Source organism: Dermochelys coriacea, chromosome 19, assembly GCF_009764565.3.
Source record: "Dermochelys coriacea isolate rDerCor1 chromosome 19, rDerCor1.pri.v4, whole genome shotgun sequence".
Classification (NCBI taxonomy): Eukaryota; Metazoa; Chordata; order Testudines; family Dermochelyidae; genus Dermochelys; species Dermochelys coriacea.
Window position 1 is genome coordinate 11,524,481 of NC_050086.2, and position 25,768 is coordinate 11,550,248.

Consider the following 25,768-nt stretch of genomic DNA (forward strand, 5'->3'; position numbering starts at 1 on the left):
GCCCCTTCCACCTGAGGCCCCGCCCCCATGCACGGCAGAGCCCTGAGGGGGTCGAGCCACTGGGCTGAACCGCAGGCCATGGCCAGCCTCAGCACATGGCCGAGTGAGCCGCCTCACTCCCCTGCCAGACCCTCCTGCCCACCCCTGGCTTGCCGTGTTCCCTCCTCACTCCCGTGCCCCCGAGGAGGAGAGACGTGGGGGCCTCGGGGAAGGGGCAGGGCCACTGTGACCCAGGTGTCTGTTGGTGGGTCGGTGGTGGCTGCACCAGGGAAGGCTTAGCTTTCCCTGCCTATTGTACCCGCCACCGATGGGCAAGAAGCAGGAATGAAGACAAAATGGACATGACGTAGCTGCCTTTGATATTCTTCTGGCCATGTGGCTGGTACTTCCTGTGTCCCAAACACAAACATGGAAAAGCCTTAGAGTTCTGCGCCCAGGCCTGCCCCTACATGTCTTGCACACTCATAAGGTATTATTCCCTGGTTCCTTTCCATGGGTTCATCGTACTGCTGATGACCTGTGATAGGTCATCGAACAGGCTAGACAGTGCCGATGCCAGTCTGTCTGAGTGTGTCACCCAGAACATGGCACAAGTTTGGAAATACAGCTAAACCCTACATATCTTTAACTCATAATACAAAGGGGATACAAACATATACACAAGATTATCAGACCTGGCAAGCCATAACATAAAGTGTCTACCATGTTCCATACAGTGTCACACCCGCCTCGTGGCCCGTGGGCATCTCTGCTCTGGTTCTGGGCACCCAGAGCTGGAGGGAGCTCAGCCCCGGTTACTGTTCCCACCAGCGGCGAGGGATGGTCCGCGTGCCCCAGAGGAATCTCAGCGCACGTGTGCCTGGTTGCACGCCCAGCAGCCCCTTACTGTCAACAGGGCCACCGGCCGAGACGGTGTTACTCAGCATGGTAACTGGGCAGAAACTGGCCTTCATATCCTACGATGATGAGCGTGGTCCGGGCTCAGCCAAGTTAGACACACAATGTGGCCCACAGATGTTTAACTAACATACTTGGAAGGAACTTGCCAGTGGTAGGAAGGGAGAATTAATGGGCAGTGTTGAATAAAAGGAGCCAGTGTGGGCTAGTGGACAGGGCACTGGACAGGGACTCAGGAGACCTGGGTTTGGGCTTAGCCACTGAGCTTGGCCAAGCCCTCTCCAAGCCACAGTTTCCTGTCCCTTGTCTGTTCTGGGCAGGGACTGTCCCTCGCTCTGTGTCCCTAGAGTGCCTAGCACAATGGGCCCTGATCTCGGCGGGGGCCTTTACGTGCCGCTGTCATACAAATAAGCCGGGGTTAAACAATCAGGCCCTTGTTAACTTGCTAATTGCCTAGCAGAAGGTCCAGGGACAAGATGAGAAGCTAGCAGCAAGGATGCTTCTTGACAAGCTGAAGCAAGGAGGTTTCCTGTGGTGGACTGGACACTTTCCCCTCCTGACTGCCATGGCTGGCAGCCCCAGCCATGTCTCATTCTGGGAGGGGGCAGGGCATGGTCGCCATTGACTAGAGTGTCTGGTGTTTCTGTGGCAGGGAAGCCCTAGATCCTGTAATATCCCGGTGTGACCCTGATTTCAGGCTTGTCCTCCCTACTGCTCCTGGGTGTTGCCTGAGGCCCACGCTAAGGAAAAGGCAGAACGACTCTTTTCTCCTCTCCTTTAGCTGGGCAGAAGGGGGCGTAGTGACAGGCTCAAGCAGCAAGTTTATGATCCAGATGGGGGATGTACCCCCGAGTTTGAGGGGGGTCGGGAGCTGGGATGTGTTGTGGGGAAAGGGGGCTGTCTGCCAAATATGACTCCGGTGTAGGGGGCCAAACTTGAGTGGCGTTGTGAGCTAGCACACCAGGTCCCTCAAGTTTACCACATGCTCCAATTTGGCTCAGCTGCCCCTCCGTCAGGATGAAGGGGAGCCCTAGGCAGCTGCCCAGAAATCTGCTAGCCTGAGTATCTGCCTAGTTTGCCTAGAGTTAGACTTGCCCCTATCTGATATCCCTTTGTGGCAGATGCCCATCAAGCAGTGAGGGCTTTCACCCGCGAGGCCCTTTGTTCTTGAGTCTACCAGCAGGAGTTCATGGAATATCAGGGTTGGAAGGGATCTCAGGAGATCATCCAGTCCAACCCCCTGCTCAAATCAGGACCAATCCCCAATTTTTGCCCCAGATCCCTACATGGATTGAACTCATAAATGTGGCCAATGCTCAACCCTCCCCCCCACCTGAGTTGTTCAAGAGGGCCTGCTAGGAGCTCATCCAGCCTGTAGCCAAAGCCGGTGGGCGGTGAGGTAGCTCCCACGGTCCTGCCCCGGTTCACACCATGAGGATTCCAGGAAGGGGAGGGAGCCGGCTGTAGGAGTCCTGCCCTCCTGTGGGGAGCATGGCTGAGATGTGTGGGGTGGTGCCGCATGCAGGCGGAGAAGGGCTCCCAGCAGCCCTGGGTGTGTCGTTAAAGGGGAGGTGGGAATGGAAAGGGGGTAGATGGAAGAAGACCACTACGAATAGTGGAACGGGTGCTAGTGTGGGGTGGGAAGAGGCTACGTTAGCGTCAGATGGGGAAAGGGGTCCCTTGGCCCGGGAATAACAGACTGAGGCCTGCTAACTGGGGCCGCTAACGCACAAAGCCGGGTGTGGGTTGGAATGGATTCCAGCCCCGATTCTCAAGGGGATGCGACTGGGCCACCCCTTTCAGTACCTAGCCCCCCTCTCCCCCCGCTATACCACATGAGCAATACTTCCACACACACCCCGCCCCCCCACTGTTCTGGGCTCGCAGCCCATGCCTGCCGTGGGAGTGTGAAATCTTGTCTATGTTAGGCACCGTTCCCACTCAGCACCTGGGAATGGCAAGTGCGGCTGGCTCGACATGTTAACGGCAGCGTCTGCCTCTCGTTTTGTAACATTGCACTGGGTGTACAAATATTTTAATTCACTTTCTGGGCCAAAAAAACTCCACCCCACTTCACTGGGGTTTACACCGGGGATGGCTCTGGCCCTTGATGTCTGTCTCCCTAGGCTCTTTCGGAGTTCGGGACACCCCCCTGCCTGCTGCACTCCAGACACACAGGCCGGTAGCTGGGCTCCTCTGATTCTTGCTTTGGCTCAGCAGGGCAGGTGGGTTTCCTGTTTAGGATTGCAGAGCTGTATCCTGGAGCTTGGAGAACTCAGCTCCACTAAGAGAGCGCGGGCAGCAGCCGGATGTGCTGGGTCAAAGCAGTTCAATTCTGCTTTCCCTAGGCCAAAGGAAGCACTTACCCTGGCTTGGATGGATTAACCAGGATTTGCCACACTGGTCCTGATTGCTGCTGCCTTTACACTGAGCTTCCTCAGCAAGCATCTAAGTGAGACGCTTTATGGGTTTCTCCGTGTGACAGGGGGAACTGGACCTTTAAGAGGTTTGGGGGCTCAGCCTCACCTGCCTCAGGTGTAGCCTGTTTCTCCAGGTGAAGAGAATGAGCCCTGGGGGGCGAGGGCAGCATGTGACTCAGGGCCAGGCCTGCTGGGAGATAGAAAGGGAACCTGGGGCTCAGGGGGAGACTCCCAGGAGCAGAAGGGCTGGGTGAGCTGCTCTGCCTGGGGGAGGCCTGCAGGGAGAGGAGCCAGCCTGGGGGAGGGAAACCACAGTCGGGCCAGGGCCAAGAACACCACCCCAAGGGTGTGAGCCAGCAAATATCAGTCGTGTGGCTGGTGCTCAGAGACATGGTGACCAGTGTGTCTAAGGACCTGCAGAGACCAGAGGAGGAGAGCTGGGAAGAGTTCTTCTGTTAATAAACCAGACCCCCAAAGGGGTATCCTGTGACACGTGAAGTTATTGGGGAGCCCAACAGGGTGAACAGTGAGGCAGTGGACAGGCCCAAAGCTAAGCTGGGTGAATCTCTGCTGCGCGCTCCCTCTGACCACACCGCCCTCCCTCCTTGCAATTTCACCACAGCGCTTCAGTGCGAGAGCCTTCTCCTCTGCAGTCCCTGCTGCCTGGAATGATCTTCCTCTGTCTCTCTCTGCCTCATGGGCTCTCCATCTCCTTTCCAACAGGAACTGAATCCAGCGCTCTCCTCGTTGGAGGGGGCCTGCCTTTTCACTTTGTGTGTTCGGTTCCTTTTTTAAAACCGGTGTCTCTAGAGCATTTGGGGGACCGTGCTGGCATGGAAGATGCTCCGCAGGCTCGCGCTATGGTGTCGCTGGAAGTCAGATCAAACGTGCACAGCCCAGCAGTTTGAAAAAGAGCTTGATGCTTCTGTTGCTTTCCTTTGTGTGACGCTTTCTCTGAAGCTTAAACCGAACTTGTGCTCGGGGGGCATATTGCAATGTCCTGGATTTTGTACAGCGCGTAGCATAGGATCACGACAGGGCCTTCTAGGAGGCACTCAATCTTACTAATAATTAACTAGGTTTCCATAAATACTTGCTCACGTGATTTAAGTAACTTGTTTTGGCCTTCCATGGCCAACTCACGCTAGTATTCTGCTGTGCAAATTTACTGGCGGGCACAGTTCACTGAAAAGGAAATAATCAAGGCCTTTCAGGAAGGCTGGTTTTGTGGTTAAAGATGTGTCTGCACAAACAGACTCATGTTTGAGCCCAACCCCTCCCCACTATTGTCCACATCCACACCCGTCTGGCTCAGGTCAAGAAGCGCTCAGGACCTGGGTCCTAGGACCCACCAGGAGAGAGAGGGGTCTGAGTCCAAGTCCCACTTAGGCTCGGGCCCAAGCCCTGTCACTTTGCAGTGTGGATTCAAGCCGCAGACCCGAGTCAGAAAATCTGCACGGTGCAGCATAGCCACGTTCGCGCAGCTGTGAGACCCAGGTCCAGCAATTGTAAACCCAGGCTTACAAGGCAGAGTGGATGCTTCAGCGTGGGCTTGGAAACACTGAGTCCACAAACCTGCCCCACAGTCCTGGGTTTCCAATGCAATGTAGATGTACCCTAAGGCAGTGGTTTTCAAACTTTTTTCCTCGTGACCCAGTTGAAGAAAATTGGTGATGTCAGTGACCCAACATAATTATATCTTTGACTAGAGTTTTCATAAAATCATAATATTGCAGTACATTCCAGTGTAACCCACTTTACATAACTAACACTAGCCTTAGTAAGCCTATGGTAAGGAGTGGGGGAGGTGGCCAAGGGTAGGGTAGAGGGTGGGGAGCAGGGGTGAGGGCTCTGTCTGGGGGTGAGGGCTCTAGGGTGGGGCTGGGGATGAGAAGTTCAGGGTGCAGCAGGGGGCTCAAGGCTTGGGTAGAGGGTTGGGATGAGGGGTGGGGTGAGGGCTCTGGCTGGGGGTGTGGGCTCTGGGGTGGGGTACGGGTGAGGAGTTTGGGGTGCAGGCAGGCTCCCCCCGGGCTGGGGCCAGAGGACTTCCCCCAGCCCTCTCTTCCTTACCTGACTTCATCCAGGCGAGAAGAGTTTACTCTTGCCAAGGATATGAAAGCATCTCGGGCCTAGAAAAGGGGAGGGCGTTGGCAGTGAAAGCTGAGAGAGACAGACAGACACTGCAGGAGGGCACTCTGCTTGGGTCAACTCAGAGATGGAGGTAACTGGGCTGGATCATGGGCAGTGGGTGAACCCCGGGCTCAGGGAGGCTAGCCCCTAGTCTGGTCCACCCCTTCTTCCTGAGGCCCTGCCTCTCCCGCTGGAGCCCAGAGTGCCCCCGCACGCAGCCACCACCCCTTCCCGCACGGGCTGCCCAAGTGTCCCCAGCCTGGAGCTCAGGCCGGCCCCCATTAGCCCCAGCGTGGGCAGGACCACACACGGCTGTTTGGGAGGGCTCCGTCCTCCTTGGCCTTCGATACTCACCGCCCATGAGCTGGATGAAATGTACTAAAGCTTGCAAGGAAAGATTATGGGGGAATCTGCATATAGCCCCTAAATGGTTTTACCTCCTTTCTCCACTTGTCTTGGACCTTTGGATGAATGAAGAACAAGTGCTTTGTTTCTGAGTTGCTCTGATCAGCTCACTGGTCACAGATCCCCGGAGTGAAGCCAAACCTGGTCAGGGCTGTTGTGCTCACTGGTTGAGAAATGGGGGCAGTGTTTGGGAGGGACCCAGTCCCAGGGTGGTAGAACTGCACTGGTCTCAGAAAGGGGTGATGGTAGCGAGGTCTATCCCCAAAGGGGTGCACTCGAGGGGGTCTAAAGCACAGTGTGCCCTGGAACTATGACATTGTTGCTCTAGATTTGTGGGGTGTATATACCCCAGAATGTGATCAAGCTATTTGCAGCCATATTATGTGCACTCAGCCACTGTGAATGAATGAAAAAGAACACCGCATAGTTAAGGGTTAATTTGGAGACAGGCTTTCAGAAGCAAGGTCATAACGATTAGCAAAACTGCCAGTAAGTATGGGAAGAGGGGAGGAAAAGGTAAACAACTGAGACTGGAAGAAGATATGTGGCTGAACAGCCTTGAGTCTAGACGCCTCTGAGAGTAAAAATTTCTTGGAAGTTAAGAAAAGTGATGACTTAGTAGGGATCATTATGGCCTCTGTGTTTTGTAGAAGTTAGGGTTAAAAAGTTTAGATAATAGTGTACTTTGGGGAGCTATCCTGGGAGAGACGTTTTCTTGACATCTTTACTCCCCGGCAGGGAGGCATTTGGCTAGCGCTAACTTGTCGTTGAATACTCAATACTCAATATCTGGGATGTTCTAAACCTGTTGATTATGTCCGTGTGTGCTTAAATCTAATCAACTGCAGTGTTAGACAAGAGCATGCTGACTTGTATTACTCCTTGATCAGACAATCGCTGCGTTCCTCTTGATTTATTCCTTACACTGCCTGGAGTGAAAGAGTTACGATGCGGGTTCTGACATCCACGGGTAACAACATCAGTGACCGAAGCTGTCTTCAGCATTGTGGTTATCCTGCAATAACGCCCCTCTTAGCAGCAAGGCTCTTGGAAGATGGCCCTCTGAAATCTCCCATAAGCCACTGCTTCAGGGAATAGTGCCAGGAACTCCGGGGTAGGTATCCAGAGGGCAGGGTACCTAGAGGGGTCGCTCGAGGGGAAGCAGGTAACCAGAGGGGAAGCAAAGCATTATGGCTGGTGTGGATGTGCAGCCAGATCAGTGTGATCCTGCTACCTCCAATCTCTAGTGCAGACCCGGCCTTGAAGTGGGCTGGATGAAAGTGCAGCTTGAAAATCAAATGACACAGCCAGCCGCTGTCTTCCTATCACTACAATATATTCCTATTCTAACTCATCTACGGCCTGATCCAAGTCTTTCCATTCACCTGAATGGGCTTTGGATCAGGCGCTTAGCTACCAATGCTGGACCAAATCGTGTCGTCTTTAGCCGGCCCTGACTGCCACTAAAGTCCGTGGGAGTTCTACCTGAATAAAGAACTGAAGATTTGGCCATTAGTGATCTTGAAATTGTCCAGCCCTCTTTTTAAAACCTCAGCTACAGAATTTGACTTCTGGACCTCCTGCAGCAATGAGTTCCACAGCTTAACCACATGCTGGAGGAAGCAACATTGTCCTCTGCTTTGCTCTAAATCAATTCCTTTGGCCCCCTCTTTTGTGGGCCAGTGCAAAAGGGAGAAAGTAATTAGTTTGTGCTCTGTGCTCCTAAAACAAAGAAGCTGGTGTCAGTGGTTTTAAGGTCTGCGTGTGTGCGGGGGACTGTTGGCTGATCAGGCAAGTGCTGTGCGATGACGTGTATGAGGAGGACATAGTGTTACGACTGCAATTATACTAACCAGCCGGAGCTCCCCTGCCTTTGCTTCCAACCGTCGTTGCATTCATCGTCATGGAAATGGAGGTATCAGAACTTCGGTGCTTCCTGTGCCCTGTCAATCACAGCTCCACACTGGCGCCGACCTGGCCTGACCGTTATGCAGGCGTGAGCAGTGACTGGCTGCTCTCGGCTCGGAGGTTGGTGGAAACTGCATGAGCAGGGTTCTGTTCTGGGCCCCGTTTGACCTGCAAGGAAAGCGTCGGCAGAGAGCTCCAACCATGAGCTGTTCTGAAGCACGGTGTAAAGGAAATGAAAGGAGGGGGAAAAACCGAGGGAAACAAACCGTGTTGTCTAGTGGATAGTGCACTTCACTGGGAGTCAGGAGATCTGAATTCTGTCCCTCTATATATCACTTTCCCCTCCCCTTTGCCTTGATCTAGGCCATGGGTCTCAAACTCAAATGACCACGAGGGCCACATGAGGACTAGTACATTGGCCAGAAGGCCGCACCACTGACCACCCCCCCCCGCTGCCCCGGCCCTGCCCCCACTCCACCCCTTCCGTGAGGCCCCGCCTCTTCCCAACCCTTCCCTGAAATCCCCACCCCAACTCTGCCCCCTCCCTGCCCCCAGGGGGTGCAGGAGGGGTGCAGGTGTGGCAGGGGGCTCAGGGCAGCGGGGCAAGGTGCAGGGTGCAGCAGGCGGCCTAGGGCAGGGGGTTGGGGTGCAGGAGGGGATCTGCAATGGGAGCTTTGGGGGAGGTGCCTGGAGGCGCGGCCAGGGCAACACGCAGACCCCTGTGCCCCGCTTCCCCAGGTCCCCTCTGCTTCCTGTGCGTGCCGGAGCCGCTCTAGGTAAATGCTGGGGGGGCGGGGGTGCCGCGGGGAGCTGGCAGGCTGCAGGAAATAGTCCCGTGGGCTGCATGCACCCCGCAGGCTGCGTGTTTGAGACCCCTGATCTAGGCTATAAACTCTCTAGGGCAGGGGCTCACACCACAGGCTGTGGGGTACTATTTTGAGCCTGAAGCTGCAATCGAGGGATATCACTTGGCAACTGGGAAATTTAGGTTGTCCATATCGGTGTCGTCTTCCCCTCCCTCCCGCTGGAAATGGCTCGTCACTCCAAGGCACCGAAGCCTTGTGGAACTCCCCTTGTGCTATGAGAGAACAGATCGGAGCAGCCTTGAGACCCAGAGCCCTCTTGCAGGGAACGGCTCCTTTGAGCAGGCCTGTGTCCTTGTAAGGGCAGGGGAATTTCAAAAGGAATATACAGAATTTGGGTGTGGCACAGACAAAAGGAGATCTGAGATCTGCTGCCGAAAGCCGTGAAAGAGGCCCAGTGTGTGCTTCTCGAGCTGAAATAGACGAACGGTATCAAAGGGCTGCATAAACTTTCATTGAAGTGCGACTCTGCTCTGAAAAGTGACTCTGGGGGGAAGAAAACAAGGCCTCCAGGGCTTCCATCTTTATTAATCCAGAGCAAAGCTGAAAAGTGAAGAGGAAGAAGAAAAACTTTTCCCCTCCCAGCTGCCAGCCCTGCTGAACTGCCAGATGCTCGGAGAGTCAAGCTAGGTTCTCTGTGACTCCTGCATCGTATCCATCCATCCTGATGCTTGTGCTGCCCCATTTGAAGGCATGGGGTCCAGATCCTGTGCGTGGCTTGTGGGATCAAAGAAGACCCCGGTGGCTGGCTGGCTGCAGTGATGACTGCAGCATGGACAAGAATGCGGGGGGACGGGGGCCTGAGAAACCCAGCGATACTAACATAGAAACAATAGCAGGGTGGTCCCCTGCTTTCACTCCCCATTGTTAACGTTGGCTATAGATAGACTGTGAGGGAAGCTTCCGCATGGCTTCTCCTTCTGCTGCCCCCAACCCCTCACTCCGTTTCTGCCAGCCCACTCATCGTGCGCACGCAAGGCCTTGTGTTTCCAAATAAAGAAGAACATATGGCAAGCCAGCGTGTGCCTCCACCACAGGGAGAGCGGCGGGGCCCACAAGGGAAAGGATTCTTGCTGTGTTGAGGGGTGGTTGTAGGGGCTCGGCTGCTGAGATGGGATTGGACCTGGCAGCCAAGACCCATCGCTGTGCCATGAGAAGCGCACACAGCTGGCTGGAGGACAAGTGGGCCTGGATCTGCTGACCCCAGGCTTGATAACCCCTCTGTCAAGCATGTTGTCATCCCTATTTTATGGATAAGGGAAGTGACTTGCCTAAGGTCACCCTGTAGGTCAGCCACCAGTCTGGGACTAGAGCCCAGGTCACCTGAGTCCCAGTCTAGTGCTCTATCCAATAGATCACATGGGGTGGTTGCAAGTGACATGACCCCGCCCCTGCATCAGTCGTCTTATGGGCTTGAACCAGCGACCATCAGCAGCACAGATCTCTCTCAATTGAGTCACTTCATTGACTGGTAGTAGTAGTAGGCTATTATCCTCTAGGAAACCGGCTGCTAGAGCAGGGATGTGACGCACTCTGCCATTGCATTACATGAGGATCGACTACTCAAGGTTTAATGCAATGTCCATGCCTGATCAAAGTGTCTTCCAAACCCTGTTCTGCAGGGCTTGAATGGCTTGGTCTCCCCCTGGGCTGCTCCCATCCCACTTCCCCTTCACTCCCATCACCATCCAGAGCAATTTGGAGGAAAATCCAGAGCTTAACTTGAGGCCAAGTGCTCAGGCAAGAGCTGTCCTCCTGCAGGGAAGCACAGGAGCAGAATTACATCTCAAGGTAGCTTTGCCTCCTGCAGAGATTGTCTGTGCAGTCGCAGCTGGAAGCCAACCTTTCTTTCAGGCGGCATATGCCAGATCTTCTGTGCAGAGCGAAAAAAAAAATATATATATATATATATATACTATAGCATGCTGACACTAGATTTCCCTGTGGGCAGCCCCCAGCATTAACACGGTAATTAAAGAAAAATAACAGCCGCTAATATTTTAATTGCACTAAGAATTCCCACAGCCTGGCCTAACCTGATGTGTGTGAATGAATGAATATTACAGGGCAGCTTCTCAACCTTTTTGATACCAGGGACTGGCTTGCTGCTGCCTGAAACTGTATCGGGAGATCTCAGGGACCGGTGCGGGTATCCACTTGAGAACTTGGTGACCTTTTCAACTTGCTCTGCCCAGTGGCAAGGACAAATACGCCCAAGGAGAGAGAAATTAATAGGTTGAATTCTTCCTCTTATCTACAGAGCAGATTCAGGAGGAGAAGAGATAGCGAAATCTCTTTTCATTCTCCATGATTTTTTGTTGTTGCTGGCATTGAGTGGAAGAAATCAACCAAAGCTTGGCTGTCTGTGATGAGGATTTGCTAAAATCTGACTAAAAAAAGCCACTTCCTTCCTGCCCTAAGTTTAATCATTTTGTTTAAGCACAAAGGAAATGCTACAAAGTTCTAGGGATCTTTATCTTCCCAATTAGATCCTGCCTCATTCATTTTGATAATTTAAGAAATAGGTTTTTTGTGTGCCTATCCGCCACTAATTAAGCCAGAACAGAAGCAGGAAGGGATGGGAAGGAATCTGAAGCTGCTCATTCATTTAAAATAGCCTATCATTCTTGCCTGTGATTTTAGATAAGGAGATAATTTTAATTTGCTATAAAGGATTTGGTTTGGTAGCTTTTCTGTGGGGATGCAACAGGGCCTAGGGGACAGAGCACTGGATTGGGACTCTGGAGACCTGGGTTTTATTCCTGTCTCTGCCACTGGCTTCCTGGGTGACCTTGGGCAAGTCACTGCACCTCCCTGCCTCAGTTTCCCCATATGTACAATGGGGACAGTGATACTGACCTTCTTTTGCAAAGCCCTTCTGTAATGGGGTGGCTGCCCCACTCCAGGAGAGCAGGGGTTAAAAGCAGGCCTTGGAGAGAGCTATAGCTGGGAGCCACTTAGAAAAGGGGTTAAGAGCAGCCACAGCTGGGGCCACACCCAATCGGGCCACAGCTGGCCCTGATATAAGGGCTCAGGGAGGAGCTGGGTTAGTCTCACTCCAGCCTTGGTGTGGGAAGGACCTGGCTGCCTAGGAGCACAGGACACCTGAAGCTGGGCTGGGGAAAGGCAGGCAGAGCTGGGGGCTCTGGCCTGGGAAGTCGCCAGGCTGAGGCCTGACTGAAGGCCAAAGGGGGTACTGGGGCTGCAGGGAGACAGCCGGGCCTAGAAAAGCAGCAGGTCCAACCCCCTTGCCAATGATGAGCTATTACAGACTGCAGTTTGCCCCAGAGAAAGGGGGCTAGAGGATGACTGGCAGTAGCCACTGGGGCAAGGTGGGTATAGGGGGAGGGGGTTCCCTTGGGAAGGGAGACCCAGGGGGTGAGGCCCTGATGAGGGGCAGCACCCCATGGAAAGGGGCACTGGAGTCTGGGAGGGATGTGGGGGGGGCCTGAGGCAGATGAGACACTGGCCAGCAGGAGGTGCTCAAAGGCTGGAAAGAGCTAATTCCCAGATGACCCACAGGAGGTGCTGGGGTGGTGAGTGCTCGATCTGCTATAGCTTCTTATCGGTAGATCTCAAAGCACCTTACAAAAGAGCTGGGTTTATTATATTTCTTTATTATTTTGCTGAGGAGCCTAATTGCTTCAAGGGGTTAATGGAAATGGAGAAAGCTGATGCTTCTCTAGCTGTGTTGATTTTTCTGACCTTGCTGTCCAGAAAGGTCAGAGTAGATGGTTGCTAGTGGTCCTGTCGGGCCTTAATATCTTTAGGACAAATCCTGGCCCATTGCAACCAATGGAGTCTTACCTCTGGCATCAATGGAGCCAGGATTTTGCCTTAGGAGTCTGACTCCTCCATTCGCTGGTCTGATGATAATGGGGTGGTGATGCATGTGTTTTTGGTTAGTCGGGCTAAGCAAACCTGTGACCAGCCTGGACTCTGGTCTGCTGTGGGAGAAGTCGGGATACTGGTGGGCAAATGCAAGTTGTTTCCACCTCAGCTCTCCCCTTTCCTCCAGAAGGGAGATCAGGGCCACACAGCCAACTTCCTTGCGCTGATGAAGAGGAGGGGAGAGCTAATTCACTTCCACGACTCCAGCCTTGCTGCTGGAAAGTGGCCGGAGGGCGGGGAGAGCTGCAGGCTGCCAGGTGAGCTGCTGAGACTGAACGACAGGGGTTGGCTCACTCGATAAATTGCTCTGTTCTCTTCACTCCTTCTGAAGCATCTGGCACCAGCCAGTGTCCGAGACGGGTTACTGGGTTAGATGGACCAGGATGGCTGTTCTTATGTGTTGCTGACCTAGGGCCAGATCCAAGTCCCTGGCTTGACTTCTCCCCTGACTTCAGTGGGCATGGGATCAGGTCCTTTGTGCAGGACTGTGGGTGGGTCGGCAGGGGTAATGCACAAGGCTCCCAAAGGGTCACTCCAGCTGAATGTGAAGGGACGATGAGCCCCTAGCCCTGTCCCAGCTGTGACTGGCCTCTGAGGAGGCCCCTTGCCTGGCATATTCAAAGGCACTGAACAGTGAAAACTGGGGGCAAAATCCATTCCTGGTGTAAACTCACTCAGCAGCCCAATGTGTGACATCAGGGCTGAACTTGGCTCTTCAGTGAAACAGCCCTGCTATCAAAACTGCTGCCCAGGAGCCTGGCGCAGAGCAGAGCACCCCACCCATAGCTTTGATCTGAACTGCAGATCCCAGGAGTCTCATTAAATGTGGTCTCGCTGTCGTCGTCCGCTCTCAAAAATGGTCACCAGCAGGCCTGCTTCCCTTCGCACTCCTCGATCCTGTACTTCCACAGCGGGTTAGTTATTGCTCTGCATCCTGTAATTTCTTGCACGTTCTGCCATCTCCACCTAATAGGCCCCTGGTTGTAATACTTCCTTGCCTACGGAGTTCTTCTGGCCTTGCTTGTTCAAGGCTGATGGAAAAATAAACATGGATCAACGCATGGGGAATTAATCCACACCAGGCAGTGCTTCCATTTTAAATAGACACCCCTGAAGCGTGTCCTAGCAATACTTTCTGCTTGTTCTTACAGTTACACTGAGAGGCCCCAACGGAGATCAGGGCCCCGTTGTGCTAGGTGCTTGTGCATACAAATAACCAGAAACCGTTCCTGCCCCAATGTATTTATTGATGGAGAGAGTCATAGCCCCATTGAACAGATGGGGAATAGGAAGTCGGTGGCAAGGTCCCAGTGCCTTGCTCTGACAATGCCATGTCACTCCTTGGAAGGGAGCTTTGTCTCTCATCGAGAGAGACCAAGATACTATTATTGCTAAATACAGGCAGCATGGCTAATGGGTAGGGCACGGTAGTAGAAGTCAGGAGACCTAGCTTCTATTCCCAGCTCTGCCATATACCAGCTGTATGACTGTGGGCAAGTCATTGCTGTGCTCTGTGCCTCAGTTTCCCCTCCCACTCTTTGTCTGTCTTGCGTGTTTAGACTCTTTTGGGCAGGAACTGTCGCTTACTGTGTGTCCATATCTGCCCAGCACAAGGAGATCTCCACTGAAATAGAAGGCCCCAAGTCACTACTGTAATGTCACTAGTAAACATGTAACCAAAAATTTCCTCTTGCACGAATGCTCATTTGGGAGAGAATTTGAACTTGATATGCTCCCGGCCCCTTAAAAACGGCGCACACCTCTGTTGAGTGAAATCCATTGAATATCGTCACGTTCCTGTCCACCAAGGGACTTTCTGCATGAGAGGAGGAAATCTTAAAGGACAGGGACTGTGGGTTATGGTGCCTGGAGTATGTGAAACTTGTGGCATCTCAGAGAGCTCCAGGAGTTGGGCCTGTCCTCAGAGGGGTTTAGGAACTAAACTCTCATTGGTTTCAATGAGCTGTAGCAGTTAGGCACCTAAATACCTTTGCGCATCTGGGCCTGGGTGCTGTTTCTGGGGAAAGCAATTATCACTGGGCTCTATTAACTGCTGGTGTGAATTCCCCTCTTTCCCTGCATTCGTTCTGTAACTGTCCCAGAGTCAGTCAGCAGGGAAACACGCCGATGCTATTTAGATCTTCCGTGGCCTTTTCAAAGCGCAGCCCCTTCCGAACATGCAGCAATTCCTGGCTGGTCGCTGATGCTTTCTGACAGCTGCAAAATGAAACTTTTTGCCTGAGCTGGTACCTATCTTTGCATGATATGACCCTGCCTGCCAGAAGGGAGACTGCAGCTTCTGTGAGAGCTGGCGTGGCCTGGCTCCTAGTTATCAGGCTGGTAGGAGCTGTGGAAGTGATTGGAGGGGAGCGTGCACCAGAAGTGGGAGCGTGCACCAGTAACTCAAAATGAATGGGGAACGTGATGCATGGAGAAGCTGTTTCCACCAACTCTAATTGCAGAGGTTCCCATTGATTGCACGGATCTCGGCTCTGGCTTTGCAGCCATATACAGCGCGTTGAGATCGGTTGCAAGTCTTTGACTTGAGTGGGCTTTGGATCAGGACAATAGGGAGGTAGGGGTGTGGTGGGAGGTAGGGAGGGGACTGTTACTTCATGGTCTTCCTCTGTGCAGCAGCAACACCGTTTTATGTGAGACTGCTGCAGTCTTTGTGCAGTGAGGGGACCAGCGGGTTCATTGTAAGGGAAGTCCATGTGGACTCTGAAAAATCAAATGCATGAACACACAGAAGGAGCAACCAGTGGATCACTCACTTGGGGAACTGACTTCCCCCCGTTGGCCAGACCCTGGTCTCCATTAACGTCAGCTGCAAAACTTCCAGGCAGGATTTGACCCCTCAGGTCTAATCTCTAGTCTAGAGTGATCGATCTGCTATTTGGATTGTGTGTGTCTGTCTGCAGGGCTCCTGGGAGGATACATATTGCAGAACGCACAGTGCCAGATCCTCAGCTGGTGAAAGTTGGTGCTGAAGTCCATGGAGTTGTCAGGATCTAATCCATATTGTTTATGTGCCGACAGTGCACGCTGTGCCCTGTAATGCCCATGTGAGCGTAGGTGGTCATAAATGGCATAATGCCAAGTGCAGTGTACATATCTGCCCCCACAGACTCCTGGTGGCTTTGCACTAGTGCCTCCATCGTGACCCATGAGGCTAATGAGATGGCCGTGCCTCGTTCTCTGGATGAGTAGTGATGGCCAAGCATGCATGTTGAGTGTCTGTGTGGGGATCTGTCAAGACGTTGAGAAATTGTAATCATGGTGTTATGGTTTCAACTGAACCTCACTGAAACAACTGTAACAGCTGCTCCTCATTAATAAATGCAAGAAACAATTAAGCTCCTGCATGGAACCAGGTAGCCGGAATAATATAGTCTCCACTGAAAACACAGGCATGTAACGGCAGGGATTTGGGGGATTGCTTGGAGGGGGTGTATCTGTCTCTATGAAAATAGCAGGGAACACAGCAGAGAGAATCAGCAGAAAGCCAAGGATGCAGCTGGAACAAGCACTGGGGAAGCAGGGGAGGAGCACAGCCCTGGGGGAAGCCTAGAGGGAGCTTTTGGGCCAAGTGCTGGCTGAAATGGGGCTTGGACGTGTGAGCAAAGACGTTGTCCCTTGCTGCATTTAGGGAAACAGGCTTTGAACATTGTTTGTCAATAAACAGGATGGCACCAAATAAATTGTTAATGAATAGCCCTAAATGAGGGTGGCTATGAGAGGCAGGATGGCTAAGCAGCTAGAACCAGGAAAGCAGCATCAGGGGATCTTTTCTCTGATTTTGTCCTACATGAAGTCCCACGGTAAGACACTTCAGGCAGTGATAGATAAAGGACCATCTGGTCTTTTCACTTCATGAACTCCTCAGCAGGGCTTCTTGCTACTAACTCTTCCCTGGATCATCAAGAGCAAAGTTAGAATGGGGATGAATTTCTCTGCTGATGGTGATATTTAGACCAATCTGGAATGGGTGAGGGGACGTTCCTGCTCTTGTCCTCAGATGCTTTAGATAGGCCTTACATCTCGCTTCAGGGTTGTCTTGGGCCCTAGGTCACTGATGACCAGGCTCATGCCTGTTTGTTAAGCTGCTGATGTCATCTGTGACCAAGGACACGTATGTGTGAGAGATATGCTCTGTTATAACACAGCTGATTGGGTATTTGGCTCTGATCTTCATGGCCCTCATGCAACACTGAGGATGACATGCAATGAAACATCCTGCTGCAAGCTGGGCTGGCTAGAGATGCCAAATCATTGAGGGGCGAGAGAGCTCAGTCCCTGGTGGGATCGGTTTCTAATTTGGGTTTATTTCCCGGTTCCAAACCCTGAAGTCTTCCCTCCATCTCACACGAACTCAAGGCCTCAATGGCTCCCAGAGCTGTGAGAGGGACAATTTATGGTTGGAATACACTGCCCAAAAAGGAACCCTCATCTGTTCGTGGCTGACCCAGACTTTTAGGACTTTTAGGTGTTTTATATAATTTAAAAACCCTTTCTGTCATTATCTTCATGACTATAATGGCAAGCATCCGTATCCAGCAGCCAACACGCTTCCTAATATTTTATTTGCTTTTCTGACCTCTGCTGCATGTTGCAAAGATGTGTTCCTTAAGTGGTTGTCTTGGAAAACCAAGTCTCTTTCCTGAGCAGTTTGTAGTCCGTTTAAAACCTAAGGGTGGGTGGGAAGGGTTCCAGCTCTTCCTTGCATTTTTAAATTTAACATCAGAAAGACGTTTTTAATTCTTCAGATCTTTCTTTCCACTCTAGTGTCTCCTCATTTTCTCTAGCTCGTCAAAGAGCTAAAGGGTTGATATTTCTTCCACTCATGGATGGCCTCAGTTGCGCCCAACCAGTGTCCTGGTGCTGAGGGATATACAGTCCGTTGGACCGTTCAGTTTGTTGCAGCTCCTATCTACTTGGGGGTATTTAGATGGCACCATCTCAGCACTTCACAATCTTTAATTCTCCTCTTGTATTCCCAGCCTCCGGTGAGGCACAGCATTGCTATTATCCCCATTGTGCAGAGAGAGTCGTTTTGGGCTTATCTTCACTCCTGCACGATAGCGGTGCAGCTGCACCAATGCAGTGCGTCTGGTGAAGATGCACTATGTCAACAGGAGAGCGTCTCCTGCCATCTCTCCTCTTCATGCTTTCGGTCTCAGGGCTGGCTGAGCTCTACCATTTACCACTAGTAGTCAGAATGCGGCCATGCTGGGTCCTTTGGCGGTGTAATCAGCGGGCCAAGGAGGCATGCTTGGCTTGTGGAATCGGTTGGGGGGTTCAGCGGAGGCTGCAATCATGATGTCTTTATGCTGTCCCTCAGCACGCTTATAAGTGGCTTCATCTCCATGTTCCCTGCTAATGGATTCTGTTCCTCAGTTTAACTCCATAATAGCCTTTGTTAGCCACTGGGGAGCTGGGCTGAGACTCCCCCCTCAAACTCGCTTCATGTGGGCCCAATCCTGCCAGTGCATGGGATTGCTGGGCTGGCTTAGAAGCTGGCACCCCGAAGGTGAAAGACACCTCTATCTCCATTACCACTCCCTTCCCGGGTAGCCCAGGTCAGGACTTGGGGTTGTTATGAAAGAACTGGATTTGATACAATTTGTGACCATCTTGTGCACTTAGCCCCCATAAGCTAGAAGTGAGGATGCCACAAGCATCAGGAAAATCTGGCCTCATTTAGGCAGGCGAAAACAGCTGCAGTGTGTTACTAACAAGGAAAGATCCATGGTGGGGAGGGGAAGTGGAAAATTGACTTGAGTCTGTGTGCCTTTGTTTGTAAGTTGTTGCAAACTAATTTGCTGATAAGTAGAAACTGAGTTTCTTGCTGTTGCTAGGGAAAGCCCAGCCTATTAGAAGTTACTGTGAGTGCTTTGTTTTGAGGTGCTGTAAAAGTTTTGTCAGAGTGTGTGCTTTGGTGAAGTCTGGATTTTGTACAAGCAAGGAGAATGGCACCACATTCTCCTGTGGCTGGGAGCAAGGCTGGCCGCCGGAACCCTGTCGCTGTCACTCAATACCACCTCAGACTTTGGGCAACTATTTTTGGGGTGCTTCTAGGCTATTGCTAGTTTTGATGTGTGCTTTGTACTCAGTTAAAAACAAGAATTTTTTGAGCAGAAGTACTCATGTGTAGCAATTGTTTAGCAGACAGAGGTGCTGTGTCCCTCACTGACTTATTTTCTGACACTGCCTGGAAAACAGCAATTTTACCAGAGCTTTGGGTTCAGATAACCCCGGGTAACAGGGTGACCATGTGTGGGGATGCTAAGCAACGTGGGCTATGTTAGACAGAGAGAAACCCGGGCTCTGCCTGTGTCCATGAGCCTCACTAAAGAATCCCCATACAGCCACTGCATCACTGTCTCTTATCTCACATGGGAGATGCTTTGTATTTTGTTGGCAATCTGACGCACTCATGACCTTGGTTGCAGCATGAATCTCAAACTGATGACCATGGTGGTCTGCTCTGCAACCAAAGCTAATAGAATATGAATGCTGGGATCGATGTACTGATGGGGTTAGACTGGGGCACACTCAGGAACAGCCCCAACTCAGCCCAGTTGAGCTAACCTGAAGTGACCTATCAGTTCCCATCCTTGTATGCCCTGGTATTCACATAGGGTGTGCCTATGCTTGAGCTGATTGTGTAATTGCCACCTCCTTTAGACATGCCCAGGCTAGCTTTGATCAAGCGAGTGCACTAAAAATAGAAGTCTAGCCATGGCCGCCTGGGTGGCCGGAGGGGTGAGTTGTCCCAAGTACAATCCTTCCCGGGAGCCTAGGTAACTACGTGGGCAGCTTGCCCCTCACTCTGCCACCGTTACGCTATTTCTAGCATGTTAGCTTGATATGAGGGATTGCATAGGTCTGTCTACACCTCCAGCTCCAGTGTGGATGTACCCTAAGAACAGGTGGTAGAAGCCTCGTTTGGACAACTTGAGTAAATACCCAACTCTTACAGAGCACATTTCAGCTGTAGATCTCGAAGTGCTTTCCAAAAGAGGCCAGTCTCCATCCCCTCTTTTCTAGTGCAGCTGCACACTTTGGGTGTCATTACAGCACCGGCTGCGTCTGGCTCTTCCAAGGTATGTAAACGCTGCCTTAGGAAAGTGCCAGTGGGCCAGGGATTTCAGGCAGGCAGACGTAGAGGGGCCAGGTCCCCTCTTGGCTCTTTGTGGGCTGCGCAGACAGAAGGATCAGCGGTAGGCCCTGCACCGTCTCCTCTGCTCCCTTGAGCCCGAGCTGGGGGAGGAGGGGGAGGGAGGAAGAAAGGTTGTATCGTGTCTCTGAGGATTAATTAAAATGTGGCCAAGGCCAACATTGCAGTACCGGGATATCCTGAATAGTGGGTAATTTGCTTGGCCCCTTTGTAGATGTTGCAATTTAGTGGGAGAGCAGGGCTGGGCCAAGGCTTCCAAACCCTTGTTAATATCAAAGGGAAAAATATGATACATGCTTTCAGGAAGTGAAATGTGCTGTCTCCCTCCCCTTCATCAGAAGAGTGCCCTAGCCCCAGGAAGGGACGTTCTCCCCACTGTGACAGGGTCAGGCCAGATGGCTACAGGAGCGTAATTGAAGGCAGATATATTAGCCCCAGATTAAGTAGGTCCCTTTTCCCTGGGTAAGGTAACAGGGAAGGTTCCAGAACAATCAGGAACCTTCTGGAGACAATTAAGACAGACAGGCTGATTAGAACACTTACAGACAATCAAGAAGCTGCTAGAATCAATTAAGGCAGGCTAATCAGGGCACCTGGGTTTTAAAAAGGAGCTCACTTCAGTTTGTGGTGCACATGTAAGGAGCTGGGAGCAAGAGGCGCTAGGAGTTGAGAGTGAGAACGTGGACTGTTGGAGGACTGAGGTGTACAAGCATCATCAGACACCAGGAGGAAGGTCCTATGGTGAGGATAAAGAAGGTGTTGGGAGGAGGCCAGGGGGAAGTAGCCCAGGGAGGTGCAGCTGTCACACAGCTGTTCCAGGAGGCTCTCTAGACAGCTGCAGTCCACATGGCCCTAGGCTGGAACCCAGAGTGGAGGCTAGGCCCAGGTTCCTCCCAACTCCTGGTCAGACACAGGAGTCGTCAACCTGGACTGTGGGTTCATGAAAACGGCCAAACTGAGGGCTGTTGTGAAGCTCCAAGGCGAGCAAATCCGCCAATAAGCGCAAGACCCACCAAAGTAGAGGAGGAACTTTGTCACACACCCAAGGTGCAAATATTTTGTGGTGGGAAGGAGTTGGCCAAAGTGACGCCTCACGAAACAAGTGCTTTGCCCTCATGCCCTCGCAGAGCATTTGGTAATGGAAATGGAGCCGAACCAGAGCCATTTATTCACCCCGGTGTATAGGAAACCAGGCATTACAGGGAGCAAATTCATTCTGGTGTGTTAGAAAACTGTTGTGCCTGTGTGATGTCTTTCATTTCTGTTTGGCCTTAATTACTAGGGGGAGTGGACTCTGTAATGTGGCAAGGGAAGGAAAAGGCTGATTTTTTTTTTTTGAAAGAAAATAGAAAATTTAACACATTTAGGGGCAGATTTTAACAGCACCGGAAGGAGCCAGATCCTTAAATGTTTACGGTTGGAAGGGAGCTGTTCTGATAATCTAGTTTGACCACCTGTAGAATACAATCAGAGACCCTCATCCAGTGATTCCTACATCAAGCCTGTAAGTTCTGTCTGAGTTGTAGCCCCTCAGGGCTGTCGATTGTCTAGGGACTGACCATGTCTGATAATCCACAGGGCAGGGGTGGCTGTGCAAGTATAATGACCGCCATGCCTGGCTTGTTAGCGGGGTTTGAACCTTGGCTCTCCAGCCCCACAGTACAGACATCCTCCCTTTTAAGGTAAAGGAATAACTCCATTAGCTGGTTGCAGCAGTAGGCTGCTCTCCTTCTCGTGGATCAGCTACTAGAGGGAGCAAATGGTGTTCCTCGAGCTTCCCCTGCATGTTCTGTCCGAGCCAATGTGCCACATCCTTGACCTGGACCCCATCTCCAATTCTGATGATCACGGTGGCTTCCCCTAGTAAGGAGACTAAAATGGACAGGACTACGTCATCCAGAAGTGAGTTGAGAAGCATTATGACAAGGTGTGTGTCTGTGAAAGTCATGTGGGTGCCGGTCTTGACCCTGCCTCAATGATGCAAAATGAAGAGGGCACTCTGAGCAGATTTAGGACAGAACAAAGAAAATGAGTGCTTGAAAATGCAGCACAGTTAACACGTGGAACTCACTCATGCAGGATTATGGAACAAAATACTGTTTGGAAAGGTCCCAAAAGGGGGTTGGTGTAAAAAGTGCCCCCACTGCTCACCATAAGTTATCAGTGAGATTTGAAGCTGAACCTTCAAGTGGTAGAGGGCTGTGCTTTTGGGGCTGAACTAAAGGAATGGCTTCTTAACCTAGCAGCAGCAATAGGTATTATCTTCTGTGGGCCAGGTACAGGAAGAGTAGGTCTGACACACTTAGCCAGGGCATCATGCACTGCCATGTCAGGAGAAGCTCATACTGAGCATCTAAAGTCCAGAGCCCATGGAAGCCTGATGCCCCTGACATGGCTTCTCACCTGGAATAGAACCTGGTGCCTTCAAGCTCCAGAAGTAGCCCTTGAGGCAAAGGAGTAACTCCATCAGCTGGTAGCAGTCGCCGGTTTATGTATTTACAATAGTAACTGCAGTGACACTGAGCAAGGATAAAGATTAATGATTCCCAATCCTCATGCTTCAGGGCACAAACTGGCTGACCTGCTAAGGTCAAGAAGCCCCTTTCTCCTTGACAATATGGGACCACACGGTTTGCCAGCTGTGTTATTTTTTCGGCTTTCCTCTTACATATTCAGTGTGGGCTCTGTTTCCGCTGTTTCCTCCCCTAGCATGGTACTATCTGGCGTTGCTTTGCAACAAGAAGCATGGAGGGAGTAACTGTATTCCTGCCTAGGACCTCTGGCATCCTAATAGCCTATGCCAAAATGTGTGACCAAATTGAGTTCTCCCACCAGTCCCCAAGCAGCACTGCAACTCCCAGTCTAATCAACTGCAGCACTTCCTACCTCCCTGTTCTTGCTGTTCCATTTCAATGGCTTTGGCACATGTCTGACTCTTATCTTCCCAATAACTGCTTTTACACTCTAAGAGCAGCCAGGTCATGCCTAATAAAATGATCCTGTATCCTCAACAGCTCTAGGCTCTTCCTGCTTCTGCAAATACTCTGACTTAAAACTGGCATCTCCTGATGGGCAAATACATTATCACTCTGCATCTGTGGGCAAGGCAGGTGGTGTGGCAGCTGCAAGCAGAGAATTGATCTCTTTGCAGAGGGACGTCAAAACCCTCCTGTAGTGTCCTGATACGCTGTGGAGAGGATCCTGGAGCTTTTCCGCTTAGGTGATATTTATCCTCCATACAAATGTGGTGAAAACTCAAATCAAAGAACAGCATGGTCACCTGAAGCCCCAACTCTGCTGGCTTCTGCATCAACACTGCCTGCCCTTCCTTGAGTTGAACTCACAACTCTGGTCTAGGTGGCACCTCCCCACTGTCACTTGAGTGGATGCAGCCTCCTGGGTTTTCCCCTTGGTCCTGCCCCTTTATGGAGAAGTGCTGTAGAATGTGTAATGGGTAGGACCCCAGAAGAGTTCTATAGAAATTACTATTAAAAATCTCCGGGGAATGAGACCTAGAGATTTTTTTTTTTAAAGTAGTATCTAGTGATCTTAGAACATAAGACATCTTAAAGGGCCTGATTTTCAGAGGGTGAGCACTCAACCTCTTATGAAAAATCCCTTTAAGGAGTCAAGTTGGGCACCCAAAATCCCTAGCCACTTTCAAAAAAGCATCTTACTCTTGCTCTAAGATTTTTAATTAGCAACATCTAGTTCCAGAGCAGGGATAGAATTCTCTACTGCCTTCTACAGGGTGGTTCAAAAACACTAGAGAAAGGGTACTGTATTCTAGATAATCCCCTGGGACTCTTTTCCAGAAAGGGCAAGACTCTGCTGGCTGTTTAAAGTGACTGACTTGTTTGTTTTTTTTTTCCTCAGCAGTAAGTCATAGTTTCCCTGTTGAGATTGGCTGGAATGAACTTTTTAGTCGTGCTGGCTGGAAGTGAAACTAGTCACAAAAGTTGCAGAGAATTGTTTCCACCAGGACTGTGGCCATCTATTTGACACCCCCACTCCTTGTGGACATGCCTCTTCCCCATCACTCAAATTTGTATACCTTGTAGGAAAATGGTCCATTTCTCAGGGACTTGGCATGCAGTCTTGTTTCCAAGAGCCACTTGGTTATTTTTACTCCCTTTCTGGAAAAGCCAGCCTTGCTTTGTAGTGCTCTAAACTCTTTTTCAAAGGCAAACCTGGAACTCATTAGTAGCCCTGCAGAACAGTGCCACAGACGGCTCTGCAAAGTGCTGGTCAGACAGAGGCTGGTAGCAGAGATGTTCAGTGTGTGCGTTCTCATGCTTCTCTTCTAACATCTGTGTTTGTTTAAGGAGATAAAAGCAGGGAAGCTTAATAATGGGGAGACACTTGAACCCTCCTGGACTGAAGCGAGGCTGATAAGCAAAGAGGACCGTATTTGTTGTTTCATATTGCAGTAATGCCTAGAGATCCCAAGCAAGATCAGAGCCATGTTGCGCTAGGTGCTGTGCAGATACGTAGTGTGATTTGGCCCCTGTCCTGACACTTCAGACTGTGTGTACAATACTGACAAAGGGTGGGAGATGGGAAATATATCCCTATTTTACAGATGGCCGGCCAGCAGGGCCAGACAGATTCAGTGACATGCCCAGGGTCACGGAAGAAGAGTTTTGGGTATAATGCACTGCCAATTAGAAACAGGACAAACTCGGCCCCTCTGCCTGTGGCGAGCCCCTGAATTGTGGTGGTTTCTAGTTAAATGGAACCTGGATTTGGAGTAACCTTGAGTTTTGGTTGGGCAGAAGGAACCCAGCTGAGTGGTACGTGTTTTCACAAAGCCAAAACACTGCTTCCTTGCTCCTTCTCCAATTTTGGTTACTTTCCCAAAACTTATCTCATTCCAAGTTCAAGATCACCAGAATAATGTGACGGAGGCACACAGGAGGAAGGTTTGGCCAGGGGGTAAGTAACTGGACGAGGATTCTGGAGCTGTGGGTTCCATTTCTGGCTCTGCCATAGGCTGTTTGACCTTTGGCAAGTCACTTTATCACTCTGTGCCTCAGTTTCTCTATGTGTAAAATGAGGGAGGTGGGAGGATGAGCATCCCACAGAACTGCCATTATCAGGTTCTATAATAATGGGCTATATGGATGAAGAGGTGCGGGATGGAGAAGGGTCTTGTCCTACGAGTGGTTCCCATGCTAACGGGGTCTGTGCAGAGGGGTAGGCATGAGTTGGATGTTAGTTCTCTTCCTCCCTCCGTTCCCTAACCCCCAGATCAGGTGGAAATCAAATGAGCAACTCTGGCCCAAGTAGCTTATTGCCATTGATGTCTGGGGAATTAGGCCTCTCTCTACCTTTGTGGATCCCACCAGGAATTTGTTTGCCTATTTCAAGTTTTATTTGTACAGTGGTCCCATGGGCACCACGGGACACTATGTAGCCTGTTCCCATGGGGAAGAGCCACCTCTGTTGCTACACTTCACTTTCTGTGAGGAAACTGCCAGGGGTGAAATACTAGATTAGCTTCCATCTCCAGTTCTATTCAGCCATTGTCCCACCCTAGACTCCTCTCCTGAGGTACTTTACAGGTAGGGGAGAGTGGGAGGGGTGAGCCTGAAACTGCAAGTGTTCTCTGACCCCTGAGCTTCAGCCTCATGTCTACCTCCCCTCCCTGGGGACTGGAGGCCAGATTTGCCCTTCCTTCTTCACCCAGTGCCAGAGAGGTATTTTTTGTTTGTCATCCTCTGTCAGAGTCCCTGAGCTCCCAGGAGCCAGTCAATAGACAACAGATCCCAGGCTGAGACCAGGTGGCTTGTTGTTTCATGTTAATTTGCAAGGTGGTGTGTGTGTGGTTTTCTTCCTTTCCTTGTCAACAACTTTTTGGGACAGTCAATTTAAAAAGGTTTCAGAGTAGCAGCCGTGTTAGTCTGTATTCGCAAAAAAGAAAAGGAGTACTTGTGGCACCTTAGAGTTAGTCTCTAAGGTGCCACAAGTACTCCTTTTCAATTTAAAAACCCACTGTGACTCTGTGCGTCTTCCTCAACCCACTGTGACTCGTGTTCCCGGGAATCCATGGTGAAGCACGGATCTGTTGTCAG